The sequence below is a fragment of the Cyprinus carpio genome, unplaced genomic scaffold (genome assembly GCF_018340385.1).
Source record: "Cyprinus carpio isolate SPL01 unplaced genomic scaffold, ASM1834038v1 S000006694, whole genome shotgun sequence".
Classification (NCBI taxonomy): domain Eukaryota; kingdom Metazoa; phylum Chordata; class Actinopteri; order Cypriniformes; family Cyprinidae; genus Cyprinus; species Cyprinus carpio.
In genome coordinates, this window is record NW_024879306.1 from 1,043,068 (window position 1) to 1,067,297 (window position 24,230).

General features: G+C 39.9%; 1 pseudogene; it reads left to right on the top strand.

Annotated features, from left to right (window-relative positions):
* Positions 1 to 24,230, top strand: part of LOC122144483 — a 60,935-nt pseudogene that overhangs the window by 32,429 nt on the left and 4,276 nt on the right.

Sequence of the window (24,230 nt, forward strand, 5' to 3'; positions counted from 1 at the left end):
CACCCCTCTGTGTCTTTGACTGCCTCTCTTTCTCTCTGTCCTACTCACACTTTCCTCCCCGTCTGCTGTGCTACTTGAAAAGCTGAAGTCCTCTCTTGTCTTTTTTGGCTGCGAGTGTTGGCATCTGTCCTGGAGCCTATGTTCAGTGTGAATTAATGTGCCTAATTAACACAACGTTAATTATTTGTAAATGCGGTTTGGGTACACATTACTTGAGAGGCATATGTTGCACGAACGTGTTAGCTGAAAACAAGTGGACTGCTTAATCCAGCCTCTGGAGTGCTCGCTTCTGTAGATGGGCCAATCAGTCTGGAGTCCTCTCACAACACCGCACAAAGAGCCGCACATGCTCAGACAAAAAAGATTCACAAAAAGCATGTGAGTTATTGTCAGAATCCTGCTGAGGCTAACTTTTATTGGTAAAGAGAAGTTGTTTTGAAGTGCTCCCTCTACAGGAGGCAAAGAGAAATCTACATCCCAGCAGGACTTTGTTTGCAATTTCTGGGGGGTCTCGTCTGGCATAAGATGATATGAATACAGCATGACATAATAAAAGAAATAAATGTGCAATGGTGTCAGAATAAGTGGATAAATTGAAGCTTACCATAAAAATTACCATGAGGAAAGTATGTTCTGTTTTATTGGTTTGTTACTGGCAAAAGAGGTTACAGGTTAAATGCATAGGGCCTATATTTCAGAGTTATATCGAGATTCGTTTGTAGGTGCTGAGTCTTAGTCCTACTTAGTCCAACTCCAGAACTCCAGAACATCTATGTTCTCTGTTTTTGTCTCAGTGGAGGTCAATCCCCCTGCATTGGTATAGTTGTAGTTCTATAAATGTAATACAACGTTTATATATTACATTTTTTAAATATAATAACCAAAACATATCTTGGCGACATGTACTGTGTATTTATAGTCTGGCCATAAGCTGCTAATGGACCAAGTGGTCAATGTTGTGTTTGGTTGGAATAATCCAGTTAGTCCTTGCTGATAGAGGAAATAACTACACCAATGTGCAAACACAACTAATTCTGACCAAATAAATTGGTTAACATTTTGCCACTGTATAATTTTAGTATTCAAATGTATTTCTTATTATTATGAATGCTAAAAATTGTGCTGCTAAATATTTTGTAGAAACCATGATATGGTTTTTTTCAGGATTCTTTGATGAATAGAAAATATCAGCTGTTTTTAATCGAAAAATCTTATCCATGAAAATTAACAGAAACACAGAAATTAAAAATGTATACATATAAATACAGTTCTATAAATTTTCTATACATTATATTTTAACAAATTCTATAATTCGCTCATGATATTAGTAAAATTTAATTTATTAAATAGGGGTTTTGCCAGTGACTGTTTGTTTGTTGGACTTAAAATCAGAATTGCCATGATGTCATTTTTATTCCTATTAAGGGGTATATGTTTTTCTGAGAGAGTATGGGGTAGGTTTTGGGGTTTTACAAGCTGTTTGTGAATAGATAAGATCCCTAAAGTTGCAAAGACTAATGTCTCAAAAACCCAAAGAGATATTCTTTATAAAATTTAAGACTCAACTACGCCCTCCTAAAACGCCTTGTTTAAAACACGCCCCCACATCGGATTTGCATATAACGCCGCCAAAATGGTCACGCAAAGAAAGAAGGCATAACTTTTATTCTCGCTGTTGCCGCCGGCGCCATGTTGTGGAGACCACTGTTTTGTTTGTGACAGAGAAACTACTTTGTTTGGCCTTCCAAAGAGACAACAATTATAAATCAGTGGTTAAGTCGCATTTACAACATTGTTCCAGAACAGTTCAACCCAATATTTGAGTCTGTAAGTACATTGTACTTATGTAAAGGATTTGCCACTGATGATTCAAACACGAGTTTTTTAAGCAGTGTAGAGTAGCGCTTGTTGTTTGTCATTTCTTTGATCACATATGCAGACATGGTTTTATGTTTATGCAGCGTGATGCAACGCAACGCATAAAAAGACAGTATAAGTCATAATAATGCATAATTACATCCCCACTGGATGCAACAAATGGCTCGTTTGTGATGGGTTTTATTGTTTTTGTCTTGTCGCACTGGTGTTCTGACCGGGACATGCATCAAAGTATTGCAAGGGGTGTAACATTTCCGTCACATGCTTGAGGCATTTGGCCAGTTCAACACACACATGGATAGCTGTCCAATCAGAGCAGACTTCGCTTTTCAGACCGATGAGCTTTGTAAAAATCGACGGGTTACAGAAAGGTGGGGCATAGAGGAGAAACAATAATGTACAGTATGTGGAAAATAATGTGTTTTTTAAACCTTAAACCGCATAAACACATTTCATTACTCCAAAATACACAAAATAGTGTTCTTTTTCTAGCAACATCATATGACCCCTTTAATTAGTTACATGGAATTTACGGCTTAGGTGATTGGCTCAAAAACCCAGTTCTGTGCCCAGAACTGAGCACCCATATTTCTGGAGTGCCAGGTGATTGGTGACTATTTAGAGGGATGTGAATGCTAACAGATAGCTTTCTCTAGGTATTATAGAGCTTCTGTGCGTTGTTCAAGCTGCCCTGGTACCACACAAAACTCATCTCTTATTTTTGGTTGGTGTGCGAGTGTGTCTGTGATTTTATGCCCCATGGTTAGGCATGGGGCCGCTATGCCACAGTGCTCTAGAACTTTAGCGGGCAGTCAGGGTGTGCCCTCAGTAACAACATCTTCCTTCAGCATGACACCCCTTGCTGTCACCTTGCCTGTCAGCCTTTCATTTTGTATCTCTCTCACATTCGTCCTTCCCTGTAGAACTTTATTTGCCTGCATTATGTGCCATTCTTTCATTCATGGTATTTCATATTTATTTTCACCATTCGTTTCAAACTGCTCTACTATTCTCTTTGTAACAGTCTTCAGCTGGAGTGCCCAGGATGGTCAACAGATGACACTTTGTTTGGTGCCATGTGCTCTCTCCTGTCTATTTTCTGACCCTGCCCATCTTGTTACCTCGTTATTGTTTAAGTTGCTCCACATATGTCTCCCTCGTAACTTTCATTTGTTTCCCTATTATTCTCCTGGTATCTGCAGTCCTGGGCTGATCCGTTGTTTTATGTCAGGTTGTTTTTACGTCATGTGTGTTATGTCTGCTTGTAGTACAGTTCCTAGCCTGCCTGTTTTTTCCCCCCTCGGGGTGGTTTTTGTTCATTTTTTGTTTATTTTTATTATTAAAAAGAAAGACCATTCATCCCTGCAACTTGAGTCCTTGCCTCATCTCTCCACATGCACTGTTGTGACAGAAAGGGATACAGCCATAATGAGGTCTCACCAGAAGGGCTTGCACCATCCACCTGTCTCCACTCTCTTTAGCCCCTCTACCAGCGCATGCTCCAGCTCAATGCCTTGAGCTCCCTATGTCAACGTCGGGACTGATCTAAGGGAGTATGCCATGGAGATTACACGATTAATGCTGCAGAGGGGCTGGGCTACAATAACTCTAAGCTCTAAAGGACTTATTTAAAAGTGAAAGTAAAAAAAAGGGAAAGTGACGTGACATACAGCCAAGTACGGTGACCCATACTCAGAATTTGTACTCTGCATTTAACCCATCCAAAGTGCACACACACAGACAAACCGTGAACACACACCTGGAGCAGTGGGCAGCCATTTATTTCTGCGGCGCCCGGGGAGCAGTTGGGGGTTTGGTGCCTTGCTCAAGGGCACCTCAGTCGTGGTATTGCCGGCCCGAGACTCAAACCCACAACTCTCTAACCTGCCGGCCCGAGACTCAAACCCACAACTCTCTAACCACTAGCCCACGAATTCACCCGAGTCACTGGAGGATGTAGGGTTTGCAAACATTTATCTTTTGAAGGGTTTGGGAGTGGCAAACCTCATCCGCATTGGAAGGCAGTCAGCAATGCAAAGAGAGGTGCCTTCTCATGGAGTGCCTTTTCACAACATGGCCACCATCCCAGAGCCCCACTACAAGATTGCTGCAAGTCCAGAGTCTCTTCACAGGATGGCCGCCAGTCCAGAGACTTCAGCCATCATGGCCTCCACACCAGAGTCTTCAGCCATCATGGATACCACTTCAGTGTTCTTGGTATTATAAACGTGCAGCATGGAGTTCAGAAATGTGGGCCAAGGCGTTTGAAGTTGGTGTCCAGTTTGGGGGACCCACAACTGATGTCAGTACAAAGCAGCTGGCATATCTCCAGTGGTCTAAAGTCCGGGGTCCTGGAGGACCTGACACCGGTGGTCTCAGAGGTCACCACAGAGCTGCTCAATTTCACTGCTGCTGCTATAATCAAGAAGGCTGTCTTTGCTTTTCACCTCATGGCTGTTCTGTGGGCATGGACTGGCGATTCAGAGTCCACTCAAGAGCCAGCTCTACTCCGGGAGCCTTCAGAGTCCACTCATGAATCCGCTCCAGTCCGGGAGCCCTCAGAGTCAACTCTTGAGCCTGCTCCAGTTCCCCCCAAAGGGTTGCGACTTCTGTTACAGAATCTCCTGAGGTGGCAGCATCCACTTCAGCTCCTCTCTGGGCAGTGGTGCCCATTGCTCCTGAAACTCTCAGTCTGTCTTGTCCCAGCCAAGGAGACTGTTGCAAAACTGTTAATAACCTCTCTGTGCTCTTCATATTGCAGTCCTGCCTGAGCTACCGGGCGGTCATCTGCCTTGTTAACTCCACTGAGGTGGTCATCTGATATGCCCTTGCTGCCTGCCAATCTCCTGGCTCTATCCAGGTCACCCGCCGGGTTGCTGTTTTTACCCGGAGCCTTATTGTTCAGTTCCTCAGGTCCTACCCTGGTGGTCCGCCAGGGTTCCTGTTTGCGGAGCCTCAACTGGTCTGTCCCTCCGGCTCTGCCCTGGTGGGCTTATGGCTCCGCCCTGGCCTCATGCCCTGCCGGCCCCACCCTGGCTTCCTCTGTGTCCAGGCCTTCTTCCACTACATGGGCCTGGCCCTCCATCCCTCCCCGATCCACCTCCGTTCCACCTCTTGGAATTTTTTTGTTGTTGGAGCATCTTGAATCCGCTCCTTAAGGGAGGTGTTCTGTCACAGTCTTCTGCTGGTGTCCCCAGGATGGCCACCAGATGACACTGTTTTTCTGTGAGCACATGGCTTGTGTTGTTTGGTGCCATGTGCCCTCTCCTGTCTGTTATCTGACCCTGCCCATCTTGCTACCTTATTGTTAAGTTGCTCCACCTGGGTCTCCCTCGTTACCCTTGTTTGTTTCCTTATTTATTCTCCTGGTGTTTGCAGTCCTGGGCTGATCCATTGTTGTTCATCAGTTGTTTTATGTCGTGTGTTATGTCTGCCTGTAGTGCAGTTCCCTAGCCTGCCTGTTTTTCCCCCTCAATCGGGTGGTTTTTTGTCATTATTTGTTTCATTTTATTAAGACAATTATTCCTGAAACTTAAGTCCTTCGCCTCATCTCTCCCACATGCACCGTGACACTCTCTCTTGCACTCACTCGGTTAACAGTCAGCTCCCGTTGTCAAGCTCACTTCTGTGTCTTAAACCACTAGGGAGACCTTCATTTATACACTCCAGCTAGGGCTCTCTCTCCCTCCGCTCTCAAAATCCTCTTCTCCCATTTTTTTTCTCACTCTCTCCCTCCTGCCAAGTATTTATGTGTTGATTTAGTCATGCCAGACTTTAGCCAATTTAAGAAAACTGGCCCGTGTTTGCAGCTGTTTCATTTTTTCCCTCTGTCCGTGCAGTTTTTAAACTGGTGCGCGGCAGTGGCGGCTGTCTTAAGGGAAGCTGGGTAAATGAAGTTTCTCTCTCTCTTTTCCTCCACCACCCCCCATTCTGGTCCCACTCAGGGCTGGTGGCACAACAAAATTTATTTCTATGGGGGGTTTGTTTGTATGATGGATTATTTCTGCCTGAAATCAGACACTTAAGCTGAATAAGGCTGCTCGTCCGTTCAGTTTCAATATTAAAATGCATAAGTTTTACACTGCAAAGCCACTCGCAAAAGTACAAGTTGTCTCAGTGGGTGTGTCTGCTACTTTCTTGGCCAAAGAATGTCCAGCTAAATGCACATTAAAATGTTTTGTAAAGCTTTTCAATCGGTTACCCAGATATATGTTCTGTATAAAACATTTTCATTTCTATATATATATCTATCTATACCAAACACACTTTCCATTCAAAAATCTGGGGGTCAGCAAGTTTTTATTTTCAGAGAAAGAAGAAAGTAATACTTTTAAATCAGAAATGATTGCATTATAATGATCAGAAATAAGACTTTTACATCATATTTATAGTTTCCACAAAAAATATTAAGCAGCATATGTTTTCAAAATTGATAATAATACAAATGAGCAGAAAAAAAAGCATATTAAAAAGATTTCTGATCATGTCACACTGAAGACTGGAGTAATGGCTGCTGACAGTTCAGCTTTTGAATCACAGGAATAAATTACATGTTAAAATATAACAGTATGTAAGGATTTTTCATAATATTACTGTTTTTTAAATTTTTTTTTTCCATATTTTTTATTAAAATAATTTCAGATTTGATGAGACTTCAAAAACATAAAAAATAATAATTGAAAAAACTTACTTTTGAATGGTAATAATAAATTAATTAAATTTTTACCCCCACTTTCATTGCTCTCTTTTTTTCCTTTTCGATCTAAATTTAGTGAGATCTATGGTAATGCTTTATGCTTTTTTAAAAAAACTTACATTAAGACATTTTAAGATTTAAAAATATAAATATTATGCTATTTTATAGGGATGTGACGAGAGACTTATACCACGAGACGAGATGAGACCCGAAACTGGGTTATGAGAAGATTTTTAGACTTTTTTTAAAGAAATCCTCAATGCTGAAATATATAGGGAAAAAATAGTGCTTATTCAACTGAAAAAACACCAAAATGCTAAAAATGTAGGAGCATTTTGAAATCAACTTGTACTTTATGAAACTAAAATTCTATTCTATCTATATAATATAATATATCTATTATATACAGATATATATATATATATATATATATATATATATATATATATACCATATATATATATACATATATCTATATATATATATATATATCTTATATATATCTATATATATACATATACATATATATATATATAACATATATATATACATATATCTATATATAGATATAGATACACTTTCTGGATCAGCAGCAGCCTGAATGATTCATTTAACATGGGCAGTGACAAAACGTGCTTCTCTACTGACACTCGCGATGTAAAACAGATGTAATAGTCATGGCTGAATTGTTGTCTTTCAGGAATAAGATTGTGTGTGTTTGAATTGAGATCGCGATCTTTAAACGATTAACTGTGCAGCTCTAATATAAACTGCAAATTGTTTTGCGAGGACATTGTCAAGTTTCCTCGCGGGGATCACATCGGGATCTTGCGAGATCTCGTTACTACGAGATTGTTTGAATTGTGCGTTGAAAACCCCTGTTTCGTGTCTCATCTCGTATCGTGGGATAAGTGTTTCGTCACACCCCCTATAAAATAGCATAATATTTATATTTTGAATATATCTTAATGTAAGTTTTTTAAACATGCATAAAGCATTAACATAGATCTCACTAAATTTATATCGAAAAGGAAAAAAAAGAGTAATGAAAGTGGGGAAAAAATGAAATTAATTTATTATTACCATTCAAAAGTTAGTTTTTTTTCAAAAAAAAATTTATGTTTTTGAAGTCTCATCAAATCTGAAATTATTTAATATAAAAATATGGTAAAAAAACAGTAATATTATGTAATATCATACCATATATTTTAACATGTAATTTATTCCTGTGATTCAAAGCTGAATTGTCAGCAGGCAATACTCCGGTCTTCAGCTGTAACATGATCCGAAATCTTTCTAATATGCTAATTTGCCGCTCATTTTATAACAAAAACATTCAAAACTGATCTCGTACCACGAGATCTCGTCACATCCAATTATTATTAGTTTTTTTTTAATTTGCATTTTATTAGACCCCTTGACAAAAATACTGATTAGGAAAATTATTTTGTTGCATTTGTACTTAATGGATTCCATAGTTTGTGTAGTGAACGCAAGAATACAAGAGCATAGAAAACAAAAAAAAAATAAAATCAAAACAGTGCTGATAAACCTGAGTGCACACATCCAGGCAGGGGCTCTGTCTTCGTTCATTGTTAAACAAACAACAGAAAAAAGTTGCATTAATTATCTCCAGCTGCAGGAAAGAATAAGTATTCCAACTCAACTTTTGTAAAGACCTCAGGCAGGTTACTGTAAACACAGTTTGCAAAAACAAATTATCATATTCATATCAGTAAGGCTAATATATAACAATTGTTATCAGAAATTACCAGTCTTACTATGTCAGTGCTCTGATGACACCAGTTTGAGGGAATGCAGGAACAGTTTTGTTCATACATGACTGTATATCAGAAGTTGCAAGAAATTGCTTGGGATGTAGGACACCAGTCTTATTTGTTAATATGTAGCAGAACAAAAACAGTGAGAATTTAAGAGATGTGGAGGACATTTTGAGTCATTTTAGGAATAACATTCAACAAAATGCAATGCAAATGAAAAAATGACATCTTGTTTTCCTCCTCAGCAATGGTACCGGACACTCATCCCCCGTTACTTCAGTACAGTATTGAAGGGGAGTGTCAGACCTCTATTAACATCCTGAAACCACTCCAAAGAGTCCTTCCACAACTCCTGCATCACTGTAGACTGCGATCAGTGCACCATGGTCACAACAACATGGGCAAGCCATGTTCACAAAGGTAAAGAGGGAGAGTGTGTTGTGGTGTGTGTGTGTGTGTGTGTGTGGTGTGTGTGTGTGGTGTTGTGTTGTGGTGTGTGTGTGTGTGTGTGTGACACCATGGTTCTAAGCAGGCACAATGTTTTGAAATGAATTAATAGATGATGAGGTGCTGATACACTTAGTCCTTTGTCTCCTTGTGCTTTTTTGATCATTACCATAAACTCAAAGAACAGGAGAAATGAACAGTTATCCTGTTTCATTCGGTTCTTACATTCCCTGTGATAAACCTCATAAACTGTCTAATAGAACAAACAAACATGGCAGGCATGATAATGTGCTACTTTAATCACAAGCCATTATCTATGTGTTTTACTGAGGAGGTTGTTAGGAATCCTTTGTGACATATTTCAGGCGAGCTCAGCTTTGGACTCTGCTGAGAAAGCTCTTTATGAAATCTAATTTACTCAGTACTCAGTCCGTGTTTTGTCATATACTTTAGTTTTTGATTAGTTTCTTTGTCATAGTAAAAAAATTGATACTAATGAATTTATTTATTTATAACTTATTTCAGCATTACAGTCAGAATGCACTAAACAAGGCACACCAAAGCAAGGCATAACACAAAACATTTCACTGCATTGAAAGGTGGAGACAAATTACAAGCACCATGGTAATTTTTCTATGTGTAACTGTTTACTCTTTATATATTATGCAGTTTGCAATTGATCTATAAAGGTCACTTCCAGTTGACATTATAAGTTTTGTATTTCTATTAGTGTGAGGGTTTATGCTCAGGAGAGGCTGTCTAGATCTTCTGGAATATAAGATATAACTACTTGATGCTTCACCCCTTTGCAGATTGAAATTCTTGCTTGTCATAAGTAGGTAATAATGTTAAAAAAGTACAATGACATATAAAGAGGACAGTCATATGTAAGAAGTATAAGAAAGGTTCAAAGGCCCCCCCCCAATCGGCCCTGGGTGGTTTGGATTTGTAACGTCAGCACCCGTCAGTGGTTACAAATAGCTTTAAAGATCTGTCAGCTAGCTGTAGTGGACATTCATGCATCAGAGGGTTAAACCACTTATCAAACAGATTTTGTTGTTTCCACCTTGTCCATCAGCACTTTGGATATTTTCACACACTGATATGGACTAATCCACTCTAATCCATACAAGAAGCCTGTGTACTTATCATATACAGAGGAATAGAGGACCCACTCGTCTTTGGAGCAATGATTACAAAAATCACAGCTGTCTTTATTAATCAAGTGCTGGTATTCAGAGAAATTGTCAAAAACCTAATAGCAGAATATTTTGCAGTCATCTGCTATGTGGTACACAATTGGAGAAAATGTCATTCATACATTTAGTTTCTTTTCATCTCAGGCATTTTATGTCCCAGGTGTTGTTTGTGTTGATTGATTGGTTTAATCAAAACACATTTCACCTTTTTAATTTTTTATATGAAGGTAAAAATTATCTTGTGAACTGTTAATGTATTTTTTCTGTCATTGTATGCATTTTATGTTTTATTTTAATTTTATTTTATTATTTTATTTTACCATGCATTATTTAATTATTTTGGCACCTTTTCAAATGACTTTTATCTGTAGATTTAGTTCCTATTCAGGAACTCGAGCTCCGTCGAGCGCTTTGCGGGAACGAGTTTCTAGCAGTGAGCGACTCTGAATATCCGTGTGAAATCAGTCAATGGAAGGAGCGTGACGTTCACGGGCGGGGGTGACGTAAGCGACCAGGAAGCTTATAAAAGCACATGCCGCGCAGCTGGCATTCAGTTTCGCGTCTTCAGCAAGCGCTCTGTGTCGTGCATGTCATTTTGTTTGTGAGTCTTATTTACTGTTGTACTGTCCAGTAGAGCTCAAGCAATGTCAAAGTGCCTAAGGCGATGGAATCCCTAAACATTCCAAAAGGCAGAATCCGGATCGCGTTTTCAGACTGTGTGTCCCTCCCTGCCCGCGCTACTTACGAGCGGGGATACAAAAACACAGTCATCGTGAGGGTCTGCCTGGGTTCGAAGCATGCCGATGCGGCTCTCGAGGGGGCCGACTGTCGCAACGTGTGAGAGGATGTCGGTGCGGATGCCACTTTTTTTTTTTTGTTTTTTTGTGGTTTGAGGGTTTTTTGGTTTTCCCGGAGAGGGCTCTCTTGGTGAGGAGGGACGCCTTCGCCAGCGTCCCCGCGGTGCTGGCCCCGCTTCTGCCGAGGGGCAGAACGGCCAGCTGCAATCGTGGGGTTCGCAGCAGTGGATTCGACAGAGGAATGGAACAGGGCGAAGGAGTCCCTACTCCGTCACTTCTTGCCAGATACGGCGCCCAAATCTCTGGAGTCGGAAGACGCTCTTTGCGGTTCCTACACCCAGGGAGAGGGAATAGACACTGTCGCCTTCTCCTCGAGGAGGTCGAATGTGGAGTCTGTCGACAGGGATTCGCCACCCACTCGTAGGTTGAGGAGCTCTGGAGGTGGGGATCGTGCGGTGGCCAGTGAGTCTGAATGGCCAGACGAGGAAAAACAACCGAACCGCAGAAAGATCAAAGCAAGCTCGACGAACGCTTTCTCGTGTGCGAGTCAGCCAACTCCTTGCGGGGCCTCCTTTTTTCCCGATTACATGCAGAAGATAGAGATCGCTAGATCGTGGGAGAGGCCATTCTCAGCCCTCCTGTATTACACCTCTTCAGATTATACGGCAAGGTAGTGGGTGATTGACAGAGCGAGGCTCACAGAGCGTATGCCCAGGGTGGAAAACCAGGCCGCTAGCGAGATATCTGTACCCGGTACGGCATCGTCTCTGAAGGCCCCGGCATGCCATCCAACCGCTCAGAACAACTTCGCTTTGGGGGCGACAAAGGGTATGCGGCAGCAGGTCAGGATGGTGCGTGTCGCACCCATGGCGGGTTACAGGCGTTACAGGGACCGGCTGAAGGAGCTGATGAGGGAGAGGGATCAAAGTCGATGACAGCACTGAGCTCAGAAGGATCGCTGGATCTCTCCCTCCGCCCACCAAGGAGGACCGCCCGAGCGACTGGGCGGTCCAAGGCAGCGCGCTCTCGTCCGAGGTTCTTCGAGGCCCAAACAAGATTTGAGGGCGTTCATTGAGGCTAAGAAGGACACGGCCAAGAAAGCACCCTGACGCACGAGAGCAAGGGCGTCAGAGGGCAACTTCTGCTGTGGTTCAGAGCGGGTGACACCGCATACACGGTTGCCCGTCGCCTTCAGCGGCCCTCTGGGGGCCGACGGTCTGCCAAACCCTGCAAGTGTTCCAGGGCGGAGCGGTCCCCCAGCGAGCATCTATTCTAAGTTTCTTCCGCACGGTGCGCGTAGCGGGGATGAGACGCTCGCCACCCGCGGGGGCTCTACCCAGAGGGTCGTCTCGAGAGACTGATTCCCTAGAGTTATTGCAGCGTGGAAAATACTGCCACATGTTATCCAACTGGGTCCTGCACACGTTAGAGAAAGGTTACGTATTCAGTTCGGCTCACTGCACCGCCGATGTTCACGGGGTTATCCGACGTAGTCGGCCCTCACGAGCAGGGTCTGGTTATGGAACCGAAGTGAAAGCCCTATTAGAGCGGAGGCCATCAGGTGGTCCATCCTAAAGACAGGGAATCCGGATTTACAGCCGGGTATTTCATAGTTCCACAAGAAGGATGGGGGGTTGCGTCCGATCAAGACCTGTGTCTAAACGATCAGTTATGAGACTTGAAGTTCATAGATGCTCACGATCAAGATGTTAGCCGCAGATCAGGTCCGAGGACGGTTGTCACAATGATCTCACGATGCATACTTCCACATACACTTCCTTCCACAACACAGGCAGTTTTCTGGGTTTGCTTCGGGGGCGAAGCTACCAATTCGAGTACTTCACTTTGGCCTCGCACTCCACCACGCCGTTCACGAAATGTGTAGTGTAGATGCGGCTCTGGTCCACACTTTGGGGGGGGGCCCCATGCCAGGGCATCCGCATTCTCAACTACACGACGATTGGTGATTTTAGCTCAGTAGAGCAGGTGCGGCTCGGCATCGAGATGTCGTTCTCGCACATATGGGGAGCTGGGTTTGAGGACTGAACGCCAAGAAGAGGTGTACTTTACTCCAGTTCAGAGAACACCAACCTATCTAGGAGTAGTATGGGATTCGACCACGAGCAGGCACGATTGTCCCTGCTCGTATCGAGTCGATCCTATCTCAGTCGAGAGAGTCAAGAAGGCCAGTCACTCACTCAACAATTTCAGAAATGTTGGGTTGATTGGCAGCGAGTCCAACGTGCTACCTTTTGGCCTGCGTACATGAGACCCTACAGTGGTGGCTCAAGACCAAGGGATTTCCCCGTGGGCAATCCACTTCGAACTATCAAGGTCACGCGGCGCTGACTCCGTGCCTTAGACATGGAAGAAACTGGTCTGAATCAGGGCCCAGTATGGGAGCTAATGGTCGCCGGTGTAACACTAGCGACGGATGCTTCCCGCACTGGTGGGGGGCGGTCATGAGTGGCAACCCTGCCGCGGATGTGAGCGGTCGCCATTGAATGGCAATCAATTGTCCTATCGAAATGCTAGCATTTATCGTTTGCACCCTAACAGCAACTTCCTCCCAGGACATACTCGACGCAGCGTCTCGTTCCCTCGAGGAACTAGGGTTACATACGTAACCTAGAGACGTTTTACCCCATCCCACACCCAGACCAACATTCTAATCTATGAAATAATAAAATTATAAAATTACCACCGTATGAGAACCCAAATAAAATGTTAAATAAAATACACGCTTTTTCAGACATAATGCATTTATTATGTGAAAAGTTATCAATAACAATTTTTCAATTCAATAAAATTTGTCTAAAAGTTAGTGCAATTTTTAAAAACCAACTTGTTAAGATTTTTTTTCCAAAGGCATGTTATTTTGCAATCAAGGTTTACTGTACATCTGTGAAAAATAACATGTTATTGTGTGTATTTTGATACATAAATGCTAGCTATGAAATTAACTATATCAAGACTAAGGAGACTGCAAAATGTAATTTCTTCACAAAAGTAAATGATGATTTCAGATGGGGTGGAAATGAACATGGTCATGGCAGAAAAAACAACAACAGATTAGTAGATCAACTATGAACATGCAGTACAGTGTCAAGTAATACAGAGGAAGGGAAGACGGTGCTTTCATTTTCACTTTGCTTTTACCCCAGCTTGTTCAATGTGAGAGATAGTACTGAACGAAGGATGGAAAGCCAGACAAAGAAGAGAGATAGAGGAAAGAATGAGGAAAACAAAAACAGAAGATGAGGGATGGGGGGAAGCCTACGGGGGGGGAAAGGGGGTGGGGAGGGGGGAGGCGACGAGAATGTGAAGAGCTGTGGTATGTGATGGCGCTGTGCTCTCCGCCAGACTCTTTCTTGTTGATACTCACAGAGACCATCTGTGCTGAGGGCATGATTAGAGTGGCTTGGGGGATTACAATCTTGCCGTTTGCCATGCAACTAATCAGATGATGCTCCCACCCCCCTCCCCCCAAGTCCCCTTCTTCTCCCTTCATTCCACCTCCTCTCCTCATCCTCTGGGTTCGCCCCCGCAAAGAAACATGTGGTGGATATGAGTAGACGCAGCCACTAAAAATTCTGCAAAACTGTTTTTCTTTCCTGTTTTTTTGTTCTGTAATTGCTAATGGTAATGCCTCTGCAGGTATTCACGCATTTTTGTGTTTTGGTTGTGTAAGATTGTCGCAGATTTTCTTTTTTTTTTTTTTTTGGCCTTTCGGTCACGTTATACAACATAAACCACACTGTTATGTAGGAATTGGCTTCAAAAATCATTCATCTGGTTTGAAAAGCGCAACTACTCTGGACATAATATTTGTGAAAAATATCACCTGTGTAAAAGGTGATGCATTCTGTCAGTCTCTGCGTTTGCGTTTTTTGACTAAAATTTATTTATTCTTGATGAGAAATAGACGTAGTCTTAATGTCTGTAGTCTTTAAATACATTATAGGTTTCTAAATGTTTGCATTCTCAGGTGTGTACAGAGGGGCCGGTTGATTCTGGAGTTCGCCTTCGATGATCTGAATGAGAATCAGACATGGCACTTCAACATCAGACAGTATCGGGAACTTATCCCACGGAGCATTCTCGCCATGCATGTGAGTTTGATATCATTACTCCAGCCTTGGGTTCTGATATCACATGGTTTGGTTTGGCAGGTTGTGTGTGTACAGTATATCAGCTCCTTTACAAGGCTATTCATTTTATAATATTTAGTTTTACTGGTTATAATTTCTCACATAATGAGGCTTATGTTTAAAAAGTTAAAAAAAAGCCTTAAGAATTTTGGAGAATGGTAAGACATTTGAATGTTTTTGAAAGAAATCTGTTATGCTCAGCGAGGCCCGTGTATTTGATCAAAAGTACTGTAAAAACAGTAATAATATGAAATATATAACAGTTATTAAAATAATAGTTTTTATAATATTTCAAAATGTTTTTCTGAGATGAAGCAAAAGCTGAATTTTCATCAACCATTACTCCAGTTCAGTGTCACATGATCCTTTAGAAATGATTCTAATTTGTGATTTTTGCCCCGTTGACCTTTTTATTATTATCAATGGTTTGAAAACAGTTGTGCGCATAGTATTTTGTTGAAAAAAAAAGTCTATTGATCTAAATTTTTTAGGTAGTAAGTGTACATTGTTTGTTTTTGTAATAATGTCCAACTTATATGGAGACATTGTATATTGGTGCCATCCATCAATTTTTAAATAAAAATAAAAAATAATGTTAAGATTTTGCGCTCAGAGCATGTGTGCACTAGAACGCGTGCGACACCAGGCACTATATAGTTGTAGTACCACGTGTCAAAGCAAAAGTTGAGAATCCATTTCTACTTTTTCAACTAAAGTTATGTCCAGAATAGGTGTGGCGATCCAGTTTAGCCAGTAGTATCAGAATTATATTCAGTATATCATTATAAACATTCATTATTCTTAATTGCTACTACTATATATATACATCTATATATTTCACACTTATTAGCATAAATTGCAGAGGAATTATTTTACAACCAGTTTATTGCAAGACATAAAAGCTGTCTTTGATGAAAAATAAAAAATGTACAATAAAAAGGGTCAAGATATTAAGTAATTTATACGTGAGCTACATGAATACTGCTCATATACTATGATGAAGGAAATAAAAGGCACACTAACAACCTCGGGCGTTTGTATCATTTTTCTCCTCATTAATCTCAACTACTTGAATGGACTCATTGCTTTTTAAGCCCAACTATATTGAGCATTTAACCAACATTCGGGTTTTAAATCATGATTCTCATCCGGTTAATTCATCAGAAACTAGAGGTCGTTTTTAGACAGTTTTGTTCATAGCAACTGTCGAAATTCACATTGCTCACTTAGATAATTGGGCCCAGTGGGGCCCTGTGTTTTGGTGCGAAGGAATAGGGCAAGAGGAGTTGAAAGACCTAGGGGGAGGAAAGGGCCTTTGAATAAGGATTTTTGACCGGGATAGTTGTAACAGTTAACGTGCAGCATGTTTGAGATGTTCAGACGTCTCGTATAGCACGGGTAAAGTTGCACAGCAGTCAAAACAGAATCCTGAGCAAAGGGACTAATGAGATATGCGCAAAGTGAGCAAACGCGTTTTCACAGTGCTCTATACCCTTGCTATTTTAGGCTGCCTTGACCCAATCAAATGACAGCGAGCGCTATGATTGGTCGATTACACTCCGTATGCTCTAGCACAGTGACCTTAATGACGTTCTGGGTAATGATTTCCAGTAGAGTACCACAAACCGCTTTAGTTGTAATTCTTAGTGAAACTGCACTATAAAAGTCCAAATTTACATTTAGGTCAATAAAATATTAATTCGCTAGCTGCAGCCACTTCTGATTCAATGTCCCAAATCTGAATCTCAGATTACTGTTTGTATTTCAGATGTTAATTCACAGTGATTTTTCAGATTAAATTGAATCAACTGGATGCTCTCCAGCACACAAAAAAAGGATATCATCCTAGTGCAAACACCCACCAGAGACATGAGATCCCCAACAAGATAATTCAAAAGAAAAAACATAAAAAAAAGAAAAAAAAGATTTGACAACTGATGAATATGTGGTCACATCCACAGGGGTCTTATAATACAAGCATGAAGAACAAAGCATCTAGTGTGTTGCTTGTGGTCAGTACACCGGCATTAGGTTTTTGGTGGGGTTTTTAATAAAAGTGTAATACGGTTTCTGTTTTTGTCAACATGCAGGCAAAGGACCCTCAAGTCCTGTGAATCGACAGGCTATCGATAAAACATCACCAGCATGGGGGACTCAAGACCAAACTTCACCCTTAACTACCTCAGGGTAGGTAGAACAAAAATAGTTCATTGTTCAATTTCCCTAAACAAAAAAAGTAATGTGGAGATGATACCATGGTGGGTTGATGGGTATCAGATGACAAATAACCATGGTATTTTGTATCCTATGTACTGTCACAGCGTTCTCTAATCAGGGTGCTGCAGGATGACTTTTTTTATATTAATAAAATTTTATTATTGATATTTTAAGTGCTGAAAACAAAAAATCAAAACTGAAATCATGTGTTTCATTTTTTTCTTCCGGCTTCAAAAAAGCTGAAACACATTTTTAGATATAATAATTGGGAGGAAACTGTGGATATTGTGTTAGACAAAGGGGGGCGCAGTTTAAAGTCAAAAAAGTGAGATCCACGGCTCTATAATAGGGTATATAATCTAAAAACCATGATTATTATCCTGATACCATGTTCCAAACAAAAACATAGCAACTTACTTTTTGTATGTTACTGTTTAATTATTAGACTGTGCATATCTATTGAAAAAATGTATGTTAAACACTTTGTATGTATTTGTACATTTTGATACATTATATGAGGCTCTAAAAAAAAGTGACTAAAAGTGTGTGTGTGTGTGTGTGTGTGTGTGTGTGTGTATGTGTTAAATGTTTGTCTGTGTCTGTGTCGTGTGTGTGTGTGTGTGTGTGTGTGTGTGTGTGTGTGTGTGTGTGTTGTGTGTGTGTGTGTGTGTGTGTGTGTGTTGTGTGTGTGTGTGTGTGTGGGTGTGTTAAAATGCTCAGAATTATTAGCCAGCTTCATGGTGGCTTTGTTATTCTCGTCCATTCAGTATGAGTGACAGCTTCCGTTTTGCAAATTCGAGATAAAAGAAGAGGGAGAGAAAAATGAATTGGATAGAGAAAAATTAGCATTAACATAATGAGTGTTCCCGGTACTGAGGTGCGTGCATTGTGGGTCTCTCTCTGCACTGAGCTCGAGCGGTCAGCTAAAAACACAAAACTTTGTTTATTAGCGAGCTGCTGGAAAAAAAATCGAGGAAAAAAAGGCTTTTCATGGTTTTCGAAACAAACGTACGTTTTCTCCACTGAGTGTGTATTCTCCATGTAGTTCCACGCATTAAATGCACAGCCTTTGCTTATAAATGCAGACGTTAAAATGCAGCGCAGCGCAGCCTAAGCTCAATTGTGAATTAAATTTGGCATTAGACGGAGCTCGTTCTGTAACAGCAAGTCTGGTGCCAGATAGCCAAAATCTGCACCTGTTTTTACACTAGTGGACTGGACAGATGAGTGTTTGTACATTATATATTTCAGCTGACATTATGTATTTTCAGCAGCACAATGTGGCAATTAATTAATATATTTCACTGCCAACATGATCAGCCCTGTTGTAATAGAAGTATATACAGTCAGGTTGTTTGGCATCTATTTTTTTATTTCTTAAAAAAAAAATGTAAACCATATTTTGAAAAAGATAAAATTTTTTAGACTGACTGAACTTACCATTGAGGGCTCAACCTCAGGGATTTTAGCAGCACACTGTAATTCCTGTAAACAAGATAATTTTTCCTCTCATCAGGGTAATGTCTCACGATCCTTACTTTGGTGTGCTATAAAAATGCCTAAAAAAAAAATCAGCTCATTCTTGAAAAACCTGCATTACTCTCATTGCGGTTTATCAGGTAAATGCATTTATCGAGGGTGTTTCCTGTTGTCCGGACGCAATAAGGACCACTGTTCGGAGAGATGGAACAAGGAAGCTTGTAGGTTTCCTCGCATTCAGGACTAGAAATTAGCCCTGCTTTGTGGGAGCCAGACTCCAGAGATTGTTTCCCTGGACCTGTGGAAGTGAGAGGATACAGCAGTGTTGGGATCCTGATTCTGTCAATGGGAAAATGTTTGTGTGTATGTGCATCCGTGTGAATTTCAGGCACACCCGCTGTGATTGGTAAGCATTTTATTGTTCAATGTTTAAAATGGTTTTTTAAACTGACAGTTAAATGATGTTTTCTTCTTGTGTGTGTTTCTTTTAGTTGTGTGTCATTCGGAGCCGATGCAAAGAGCTAATGTTCCCGACACAAGACCTACCAACCTCAGCCCGAGAGAATGTCTAAAGACCTGTCTGTTACAGAAGTGGCAAAGACACTGGTGGCCCCTCCAGGTAAGGCAAATCGAACCGTCCTCTGTATTAACGAGATGCTCCTAACGGCAGCAATTTGTGCTCTTCAGGTCGCTATGGAGTGTGTGTTTAACGTCATGGTCTTTGGGGAAGGAAATATGCTCTAATGTCAGCTCTTTGGTGGGGACTGTCAGGGAAAACAAGTGGGAATTCTGGGTTGTACACTATTAGGTGGACTAGAACAGACATCTTGCAAATTTTACAGTGACCCCATAAAATGTATTTGGTCACTTAAGTCAAACTAAAAAACAAAACAAACACACACACACACACACAACACACACACACACACACACACACACAAACACAAAACACATCTATATAATATATCTCATATTATATATATATATATGGGCTGTTAATTTTTTATCTAATTAATTCACACAATGTGGCATAATTCATCTAATTAATCGCACATCAAGAAATTACCCACAAGAGACAAATTAAAAAGCCATTACTGCGTTACATAAAACTAGCAATGAAATAATGAGATAGATATTACAAAAAGTAGCTTTCAAAAAAGAAAATTAAAAAAAGTTTGTGCGAACTATTCTTTTTTATATGGCTTTTTTTTTTTTTTTTTATTAATTTGTAAATATGAAATTATGTTTTTTATAAAATGATCCTCTAAATAAGAAACTGCCCATAGGTGACAGTAATTAAATCTAATTTAAGTCTTAATGGAATAAGTAATTGAGTCATTCATTCATTCCTTATTTCATTTGATTCTTTCAAAATGCTGATTCATTCAAGAAGGAAGTAAATGGCTCTCTTTATGAATGGGCCATTGGTTCATCCGATTCATCATTGGTTCATCCGAATCAAAATCAATATCACATTTGCACTTGTGCTATTCTGGACAAAACAGCTCTTGTGTGATATTGCTCAACTATATACAGTTTAAATATGAGATAGAAACTCATACAGCGGCATTTTTGCCCCAGTATCTTGAGTTTTAGGAACTTCTAACTGCATTCTATAAAGCTCTCATCATGTGTGGTCACAGTTTTCCTCTGCATCATGTTCGTCATCAAATAGCTGTATCGGTGTGTTCCGTGTTTTGAAGCGGCGCTGCGCAGATCATCAGTGTGTGACATCAAAGTACTGTGAGAGCTATAGACAGCAGCTGGTTCTGCATGCTTTCAAATCACCTCTCGCCGGTACTTTAATGTCATACCCCAATCGATCTGCGCACTTGGCGCCGCTTCAAGTCGGACACAACGTATAGAAATGGTGTGTGTGTGTGTGTGGTGTGTGTGTGTGTGTATATATATATATATATATATAATATATATATATCAGTGGTGTGCAGTGGTGTTCTGAAATGAGGCAAAGTGCTCAGTTTTTGTTTTAAATCAAATGTAAATTCATTAATGTAAATTAAAAACACCCCTGATACACACACACCACACACACACACACACACACAACACACACATATATATATATCTATATATAGATATAATTATATAAAATATCACTCCTATTATTAAGCATAGAAAAAAACTATTTATTTAATTTATTTCGTAAATAATAAATTAATTTATAATAAATTCAGGAAAAAAAAAATATCTGTGAATAATTTTTGTTTTTTTTTACTCTTTTGAGAGATAATACACGTCAAAAAAAGAGCAGCCGTCAGCTTGGTAACCACATTTATAAAAGATTTCTGTATAAATGTTTCCTTATATATGAAAATTTTAAGGTGCAATTACACTTCTAGCATTACAATAGATTCTGTACTTTACCTGCTGGATTCATACATAACATTACATTCAAGTTATTTTAGATAAAACATGTTTCAACGATAGTGCCCAATATCTGTTGAAAACTACAGCTGCAGTACAGCAGGATGGGGTGTGACAAATGTAAGTGTCCATATAGTTTTGGGCCTATGTGTATCTAATTGAAACAGGACGGTTTACGGGTCAGTTTGTGAATTTTTAGAACATAGCTGCCCTACATTACGCTTTTTGTTCACATATCCTTTACTAAAATTTGGTAGTGGATATCTCCAGCTTTTGATGTATCGTATGTTCCTCAGGGGGTCAGATCAGTCAACATTAATGATTTAAACTGTCTTATATCACATGATGGGTGTTACATATGCAAATATGATTTTAAGCAGTAGCTAACAACATGACATTTATGAGGACTGAAACACATACTCCATTGCTCCCTGTGGTTTAAACTCCTGTATGACCACACCTCCACTCGTCAGACACTGCCCTTGCGCACAGTCCATATCAAAGTGGAATCTTCTGTAATTGGTGTTTCCGTTAATCGCTTCGATTCCCTCTTTTCCTACCCTTCTTTTGAAATGGGAGAGCGTTTGTCGTCAGGAACAGGAAGGAAAGAAGGTGCATTTTATATGATGATAAAGTGTTTGTGCCTCTAGTTTTCGTGGTGTATGTGTGGAAACGAGGGGCATTTTAGTTAGACACTGATAAACATACAAAACATAAAGTTTCTTCCTTCCGCACAGAACGAAAATTCAAAACAGTATGTCCTTGTACAGTCTTGTTATGATTGGTATGAATTCAGGTGAAATATTGTACAAAACAATGTCGGAAGCATTTCCTGGGGTTCGTCGGGTAGTAAGAACCTCTAAAATGTATTTCATGTTGTTACAGGCAATAGTGCCTTAATATTTCCAGTAATGATTTGCAATGTGTATAGTTTGATTATATGTTTTGATGGTTTACTGAAATTAGATCCATGATAATACAAAAATTATAATGGAAATGATAGTCTTTACAACATTAAACTAACCTATTATTTTTCAGTGTGAGTTGAAACATTTAGGCATACGGGGTTTCGTTCATTCCATACTGATGATTTATTCCCAAAAAGAAGTTTCAAAAACAATGTAAACACCTTTAATAATGAATTCACCGTTCAGTAACTTTCCTAGTCATGTTTGTTTTTGGAGTAGTTAGTTGTATAAAGCAAAAAATGAAACTAATTCATGATAGAGATGATTTCTGCCATGAAGATATGTCACACACAGGGATTGAGCAGGAAAATGGTTTGTATGACTAGCGAATATGAGACCCACGGATTTTGCAATGGAGAATTTGAAACACTGCAGTTTGGAGTTTACATTGGCATTATGTTCTTGGTCTTCGATATTGCATAAACAACTGAATTTGTCGTAAGTCTTATATGGGAAAATAAATCTTGGTTTGTGATCTGATTTCAGCGGGACATCCACAGAAACTTCAAAACGGAAAAAAATTGTCCCCTTCAATCACAACAAAAAGGACTTGTTGCATCTTCTACATCAATTCTCAATTAGGAAAGTACTGTAGATTCTGTATCTAAATTGAAACCCATGAAATACCCCTTTGCTGTCTTTGAATCAGAAATGCTCAGCCTCAAAAGAGAGGTATTAAAGGTGGATATTCAAGGAAGTCAATCGTAAATAGGCATTTGTCGATTAAAAAATGTTATATTTGCTGACCCCCTAATTCAAAAATGGTTTAGCTTATTCATTTAAAGTTTTTTTTTTTAAGGATTGGTCCCTCATAACAAAAGAAATTAGAAACACAGGGTAATGATATGGTTAGTGACTATTGATGAAAGAGGAAACCGCATCGTAGGCATTAATGATAGAAGTCTGCATGCATGGCTGGCTGCAGAAGACTGCAGTGTGCAATGTTGAGCATTTATGCAAAATAAAGCAGACGGTTCTCTCTTACTAGGGAATGATTTGGGAGATGTTTGAATGCCGCGCGATTGATTCTCTTTCAAAAAAAAAACAAATAGAAAAACGCATGAAGCATTGTCTCTTTTCATTCCCATGTGTAATCGCCAAGAGGGTTTGTATATGTTGGAAAAGCCTTTTTTATTCCTCTGGTGTGCATGCATTGCGGCAGTGTTTGTGAATGTGCGATGTGTTCTGATTTTTGTTTTATTAATACTTTTTATCTGTAGTCTGTGTGTTTTCCTCCTTGTGTGTTTGTTTGGTGGAGAGCACGAGCCCATTCGACAGACCACGACAAAGAGAAGAAAGAGGAAGAAACTACTCCAACAGTGCGTCACTAACCGTAGCATTGGAAACAGAGCGGGCCGGAACAGAAAACGAAAGCGCCATGCCAACAACTTCAATTTGACCAGCCAGGGTTACCTGGAAGCACTCCAAATCTTCTTCTTTACATTCACACTAACCATACAAATACATTAAAAACAAAATGTGCTCAAGATTGCCTGTTGTTAAGGATATGGATCAGTGTCTTCTTACACACACATATTCAGAGGGGCTATAGTTTTGAAATTCAAAACGTGCATAGACAGTTTGACATTCGTATCCCTGTGGACCTGGTGCGCAAAGGGTATAGTATTATAAAAAAGTTTTGTAACTTTTTGCTCAAACTTTAGTGTGTCAAACCCATTATGACTCTCTATCTGACATTACAACACAAAATATATTCTTTTAAGAAAATACTTTATTTGCATCAAAGCAAATAATGAAAACAAATGGCTATAAATCTCCAAAAATGACACCAAAACCCCACAAAACCAAACATACACGTCATCCATAACACACTATAATAAAAGCATCGACAGATTGACAGACAGACTATCTGATTCATTCAAAATCATTCGTTAAATCTAATCTTGCAGTGAATCACGCTCCGATTAATCTTACCAAAAACCGGATTGAATTGATGTGTTTGCATTGGTCCACTGAAGGGCATTACAGTGGAATAACGACTTAAAATTTCAAGTAGGTTCGTCTCATAAAACTACTGATCTGGATTTCCACCCAAGACTTAAACATATCGAGCATGATTAATATGGTTAGCAGCACTTTTATGTTTTTATATTGGGAGTTCTCTTGTACATCCTTTTGGTAACTCTGAAAAAGCACCAATCGTAGTTTAGTGTAACTGGCATGAAAAAATGTACTAAAACTAAATTCTCGTTTGGCTGTCCCACAGAAGGA